At 39.0% G+C, this 7,410-nt stretch overlaps 1 protein-coding gene across 1 annotated transcript in view; it reads right to left on the bottom strand.

Annotated features, from left to right (window-relative positions):
• The window catches only part of LOC104520488 (LARGE xylosyl- and glucuronyltransferase 1-like), a gene marked incomplete at both ends in the record, with an annotated part of 88,557 nt that overhangs the window by 13,716 nt on the left and 67,431 nt on the right, over nt 1-7,410 (bottom strand). The gene's annotated exons all lie outside the window — the stretch shown is intronic.

Genomic DNA, 7,410 nt, shown 5'->3' with positions numbered 1-7,410 from the left:
CTCTTCCTTAAAATCAAGAAAAAGGTGGAGCTGTAGAGAAGCCTAAAACAGTTAGAGAAAAGTTATAAAATTACCAAATGTTTCCAAAACACCAGCAACAGTAGATAAGTATAAGGGGTTTATAAGGCCAGGCTTGAGGCTCTTTTGGAATAGCCAGTTGTGCAGTAGAAGCACTAAATAATGTAATGCAGTAAGCAGACTGGGTCCCTTGAAAGAGGCTCAGGAAACACTGCAGCTTCTTGCATGACACTGGGCTCATCCCAGTCTACCAAATTCTTGCAAGTTCCAAACCTTAAATTAACTGACGACATCTGTAAATCCAAGGAGAAATTAACACAAAAATCTGCAAAAAGCTGTTCTACCTTTGGTATCCTGCCTCCCTCCACAGATACAGTTAGAGGTGAGGTTGCTCATGAAAGCTAGATGTCACTAAGCAGATGACAACTGCTGGAAGTCACCAACAGCACCATGACTCCCATTCTCATGACCAATTTCTGACCAGCCTCACCAATTTCCACAGCACTTCTTTCTTCACTGCCTGTTTTGAACAGGCAGAAATTTAAGACCAAATGTGATTTTACATAAAAGTACTTTTTTTCACATTCTGCACCTGAATAATAACAGAAAACGAAATCTATTTTTCATTTGTAATGTTGCATGGCTTTTTTTTGCCCAGAAGAGGGACTGGGAGGGCAGAGGCAGTACTACTTAGGCTACTCAATCTTCGTGGATAGATTCTGACCACTTCACAAAGGTTCCACTGTGCTGGGGAGTTTGAATTGCTATCTGTTTCTTGGTGGATACTTATTTCCTCCCAAGCAGTCTGAAGGAAAATATCTTGGCTTACAAAACCTGGTTTGTTAGTGTCCAGTCATCTGTACTGAAAACCATGGATAAAAGACCCTGCTCTTAGCATGGTAGCATTGTGTGACAACCACAACTATATTTTATCACCTGAAACTTCATGTCTCATGTTCATTAGCGAATGCACAGAATCTCAATTATAATGTGGAAATTCAAGTCTAAAACTAAGCCACACAAGTCATTATCACCTGAAACTTCATGTCTCATGTTCATTCAAGTCTAAAACTAAGCCACACAAGTCACGAAAATCTGTACAGTGTTTTGATGATAGGTTTTTGTTTTCAAAATCTTAAATTTGCCTTTTCTCTTTTTTTTTAAAAAAACCCTCCCATCATTCTTTATAAGAGAAAGGGAAATGGCAGGAAGAAACAGCAGTTTATGCTTATTATTTCACTGACATGTGCAGTAGGCCAGTTTACAGAAAAGACTACAGGCTGGTGAAATGCAGGATTATTGCAAGCCCACCATAACATGTGACAGTATTTGACCAAAACCATAGTGCTGTAGAAATACTTTAATTTAATACTTACCACTGCGTAAATGAATGTAAACAAAAACAGATGTTGTGTTTCAAATCCTGTATTGCATTAATAGCAATTAGATCTTGCATATGAAGTGGAAAAGAAAGGAAGGAAAGTAATGTATGTCTGCTTTATAACTTTCTGTGTCTGCCTCTGAGGCATACAGTGAACTACTAAACAAATGAACAATCATGCACTGCCTTGACCAATATATAATCTGCATGTAGTGCAATGCAAATACAGTCTAACTGTTATAATCCAGGATAGTTAGTAGTCTATCATTAGTCACGGGAAAATAAATTATTATGGATGGCTGCTTCTGCAACATCCAATGGAACTGCTTGATCAAGAAGATGGTGGAATGCAGGAGAATACTGGCCAGTTTTGTTGTTCAAGGCTTTATCAACACTGCTGTCACTGTTACCCCCTGCAGTTGATTTGACCTACACTAAGCTAATAATCAGTTCATCAAGTATCATCTCACATCTTCCCAACTGTCATTCAGCTTCCCTCCCTCCCTCCCATGTTCAGCTGGTGGTATCTGCAGTTCTTTTGGAATTACTTGCTTGAACATGGTTCCAAAATTGGTGTATGGTAATGTAGGATACATGCAGCCCCATCAATGCTATCATTCATTGGAAAAGCTTCCACTAGTACAAAAAACCTCATGGCTTTTGATTTGCTTTTGGTGTCATTTGTTGCACAGACACTTACAAATAGAGCATATATTAAAAAAGCTAACATTATTGGGATGTTGGCTTAGGTTAACTTTTGCATGGACAATACAATTTGGTTGCTGTCTGGATGGCGAAGGGATTCTCCATGGTGGGCAACTTAGCTGGATTGTGTGGGACTCCCTAAAACATAGTTCTGTCCAATTTTTATAATTCAGATGGCCTGTGGTCCTACATGACCACTGCAGGACATGCATAATCCAGCTACTATAGACTACCTTAACCTATATACAAAACATTTCTTAATTCTCTTAAGTATCTACAAAAGACTGTCCTACATGATAATTTCTGCACACGTAGGAACTGTTTATATTGATTGTCTTACACTTGCACAATTGATTAATTTTGCAGCAAGAACTCTCTGGGAATTTCTAGGACAACCAGATTCTCCATCCAGGACGTTAATCAACACATTTAAGCATACAAATCGGTTTAGGCACAGCAGAGACTGCCTGGGATATCTCAAGAACTGTCTGAAATTCCCACTGGGAAAGCTCCTGTAACAATCTGTCAAATACTTCTTGTGCAGATGGCCAGCAATTCAATCACCTAGTTTCAACTTGATCTGCTGTCTCAAACCGTTTATCTCATCTATGCAGATGACTAGCCTAGGAGCTCCTGGACCACCCTGGGAATTAGTAACTTAAGTGCATTGGGAGTACACACAGGCACAGCCCGAGACTACAACTCTAATTAAAGAATTAAACTTGATTTTCCTGCTTCAATTTCATAGCCCTTGCCCATCTACCTGACCAAATGATGGCAACATCTGACCTAGTGAACTGCCTTCACAGTTCAGATGAAAGTGGCTAAGGAGTGACTCATCTCATGCTTAAGTAAATGCCTAAAGTTAGGTGACATTTATGCCACACATTACCCCAGCTTGGTTTTGCTCTCTGGATCACACCACTGATTTTGACTGAATGTGAAGATTGTATCAACATTTCTGATGCGAAAGGCATCACTGTCAGTGAGATTTGTGGTCTGTTGTTTCTGGGAACAGTAAAAGCTGGAATATTGTCCATATATGCAGCAAATATGGAGCTTTTCACACTTTACTTTCAGGTCAAATGCTCATCTATTGCAAAAACCTATTCACCAACCCTACCTTCAAGTTCACAGAACAATTGCAGCACATTTGTGGACTGAACTATTTAAAGGACATGGCTTTTCCGCTTTACTGCTGATGATGACTTTATGTTTATCTGGGCCGTCAAGATGCACACACAGCAGAGCAGACAACTGCTCATTCTACCTTCTGCTTCCCTCAGTTCACCTGATGTTGTCAGCAGAATGTCAGGCAACATCTGGGAGAACAAACTCACCTGATCTGTATTTCACACACACAGTACTGCTTTATGAGCTGCTCCTTCGGCTCTGGGCCAGAATGCTATACTTCCTTGTAAGCGAATGGACATGAGATTCCATGTTGAATAATGAAGTGTAGAAGCTAAGTTCTTGTGTTGCACATCTTCAATAGTTAGTTCTGGAGTTTCTTCACTTAAGACTGAACTGAAAAAATCCACCAATGTCCTGCAGCCTGGTATTTGGAAGCCACAGCTATAAAAGGTCTTTTAGATCAATGTTTCACAGGTATGCTTTTTTCTTTTATCTAATGTTCAAAGAAGACAATTTTCAGTTTCCAGTTATTTTGTGGGATGCATTTCTGTAATAGCTGCAGCTACTGCATTAGGACCAAAGCTGCATGACATGGCTAATGTGATAATATAAAGTGAACCTACATTGCCAAGTAACTTTCCAGTTTGTAGTCATCGCCATATGTGACCACATAAATTTGGAAGAGTTATGTGTGGGCCATACTGAACAGTGAGTAGAAGTCTGCAGCTATGGAATGGCTCAATTACTGGCAACAATATCAGCTGCCCACACTTCAAGGATGCTTACTGCTGATCACTAACTGCATGTAGCAAGTTTAGTTAATGGGAGAGAGTTGCACTGGCAGTACAGTTCACAACCTGAACAGCTTCTAAATTGAGGGAGAGCTTTTAAGTACAGATCTCCCTTGTGGTTATTGGCAAGGCAATGAAGAGACAGGCCAAGTTATGCTGGGGGAGCTTACAAGCATCTTAGTAGAACTGGCTGTTACAATCATCAAACTAGCTGTTTAAAAGAAACATATCCTGCAAGCTCTCATCTCAACAGCATCTGACCCTTTTCCCGGAAATGCTGCTATCCTGGCTCAGCTCCACAGCCAAGTCACCTTCTCTTCTGCCCCATCCTCTATCATGTGCCTCAAGCAAAGATAGACCTCTTCCTGGCCATCCTTTCCTGCTCTCTACTCCTCTTCCAAGCAGGCTAGTGTTAATTTGGCAGCACTCACCTCTAGGGAGAGAATGAACATAAGCTCTTTTTAGTGCAGGATGAACATGAACAGCTGTGTCACCTTGCAAAAGGAAAAGTAAGTCTTTTCTAAATTTTAAAAAGAAGATCTAATACGCTTAATTCATAGTGGCAAAGTAGGTAAGTTGGTTTGCTGGCCCTAGAAATTCTGGGATAATCAGTGGTACCTTTTCTTCCTTTTCCTGCTCTAAAACCTGAGAGAAAACAACACCTACTACAGAACCTTATTTTCTACACCTTCCTTCAGAACACTAGTTGCTCTAATTCTAAGCTGAAGAGCATGCATTTTAAGAACTGCAGGATATGTTACGAAACATTGCCACATATTTTAGTCTCCAAATTTTGCCTTTTAAAAAATTAATACTTATTGAAGTGTTGCCTTAATTCTAAATAGCTACTTGAAAACAAAAAAGCATCCATACTATTTATGGAGTATCTAACGTGCTCCCTTCCACTGTCTGAGCAGAAACAGGAGGAGGAACAGGACTTTTCCCAGGACCTAAGGGCTTAAGCTAACATGCCAGCTCCTGCTGCATTAGAAGTAAGAGACTGGAAGCTCATACTTATCTAAAAGGAAAAAAACAAACATGAAATGAAATGTTTTCTGTAGCAGCTAAATTGCGTTCCAAAACAATGAAACATTGGTGAATGAAAGCTAAGCAGAAAATTCTCAAGCTATTGTTCAGTCTAAACCCTTTTAAATGTCAGCAACTGGTATCGATTACAGGTTTAAAAAAGAACTATGGATGGTCATTAAAACTGAAACAGAGTACATACTGTAACAGTGGATTCATAGATCACTTTAGAGAAAGGTGGACTTCCTAGTAAACATTCCAGCATCAGCTCTATGTTTTCCTAACACTGGACAGCATAATATAGCTCCCAAGAGTACAAGTGAAATACATGAACCCACAACAATCATTAAATCCTCTCTAGAGGCTATGTAGGAAACAAATGAGATGAGCTCTTACAGCTGTCTGTAAACAGCTCCCCTGTCTTCTTTCCTAAAACTTGCAGGATGATCTGGATATGAGCCAGCATCATACTTGGCTTTTTAAAACTCCATTTATATTTGCAACTCTTTGCTGTCCTTTGGCAGTGTCCATCACATCCACTTATGCTGAGTACTACTTTATACTGTGGTTTTTTGCCTACTGAAATCAGAGAAATTGCGTGGTAAGCAGAATGATGAGCTCTGAGCAGGAGTGTCAGACTTGGAAAGATGTATTCATGCGTCAACACCTGCGTCCAGTAAGAAAGTGGTCACCAACCTAAAGCGTATGTGTTACATGCAAGACAGTCCAGTGTTGCTTTAGGTCACCAGCCACATAAAAAATTAAAATTGAGTGAAGATGGAGGGATAAAACAAGACTTTGCTCTGTAACCCCATATCTGTACAGAGTTCTGCCTATAAATCAGCAAACTGGGGATCACTTAAGTAAGCTCCCTTGGTTATTATTTACTTTACTAGATTGGACCATACCCCAGTGAGCAGAAGGACAACACTAAGAGGTCTGTCTTGCCCAGCTGAGAGGCTAATTAAGCACTGTAGAACCCTACAATTTCCAGAAAAGCACATGTAATATAGATACATACAAGATTTACAAGAATAAACCTCCCCCTTGTTATGAAGCTATAAAGAACAGAAGGGAGATCTCCAGCTAATTAGGTTAATATCAGCTTATGGCTTCATGTAGAAGGGCCAATAAAAGAATAAAAACAGCTAGAAACAAAATATTTTTTCAAGGATCATTTTTTCACTTTTTCATCTCTTTCTACAACTTCTTTTACTCAAGATTCTACAACATAGTGAGTTTTGAATTAACTCCTCAATTAGCACAGCAATTTGCTAAATTTTGTTTTTTCCTTGTTTCAGGGTGCTGTTCAGAACAGTCTGATAAGTCATACAAATTATTGCCACCAACTCCAAATGCTAAAATCTGAATACTTCATTCTACATCCACACCTAAAAAATGTGCAGCTCAAACTCAATGCTGTGCTTCCATCATCTAATTTAAACTTTCAAACTATGAAAAGGTAATTATTTTATGCTTTGCGTAAGTGATTTTTTTTTTCCCCTTGGAACTCACCTTTCTTCATATTCACTCCTTTTGAAAAGGCATCCAGATAAAAAAGGTAGCTATTTTAAAATGTAATATTGATACCTCATCAGAGTGTGTGTACTTATGGTGTCATACACCCATGCTTAAGGAATGCAGGGAAGTTGAGTTTTTTCCAGTAACAGGCTTGGGTTTATTGAATAAGATACTTAAGATTCCATCATTGCTACTAGAAAGAATCATCCTTAGCAAAACATAATGTGATCAGATGAAATTCAACCTGGACAACCAGAATCCTCTTGATAGCATATCAAATTCTAAGTTGCTAAACAACATATTCCATTAGTGGAGAAACTACACTGATTTTAGCCATTTAGTATCTTCTAGTTATGTGTAACTAGGGTTACAATCATGTGGGTTAGAATTAGTTTTAGATAGGGAGAATATTTTAGTCAGCTGTTCTCCTGTTGGCGCTTTAAGAGCTGAAGCTGCAAGCGGCTTCGGCCTTGAGCAATTAAGTCCTGACTTTGAGTGAAAAATTAGAACAGAATAGATTCGTGAGAAAGAATGCAACAAACAAGATAAGAAATTTCTCATATAAGTAGTCAGAAGTAAAAAGAATGCCTCATGAACACGTGGATTTATCCAACTAAGTATTGTAACCAGGCATGTGAACAGTAGCTTATAGCAAATTAAGAGTTGTTTATGTGTATGTGTGTGTGTGTTAGCAGCTTAAGAGTATATAAGTGATCATGTGACCAATAATAAAGGTCTCCAGTAGAATTCACATTGAATTGTGTGTGGAGTCCATGGGTGAATCCCTCTTGGCATTCTCCCACACATAAGTCACCAATCCAAAGAGATGAATAA

Source organism: Antrostomus carolinensis, unplaced genomic scaffold (genome assembly GCF_000700745.2).
Source record: "Antrostomus carolinensis isolate BGI_N321 unplaced genomic scaffold, ASM70074v2 scaffold9452, whole genome shotgun sequence".
NCBI lineage: Eukaryota > Metazoa > Chordata > Aves > Caprimulgiformes > Caprimulgidae > Antrostomus > Antrostomus carolinensis.
The sequence above is the reverse complement of the archived record's forward strand: the minus strand, read 5'-3'. Positions and strand labels throughout refer to the sequence as shown.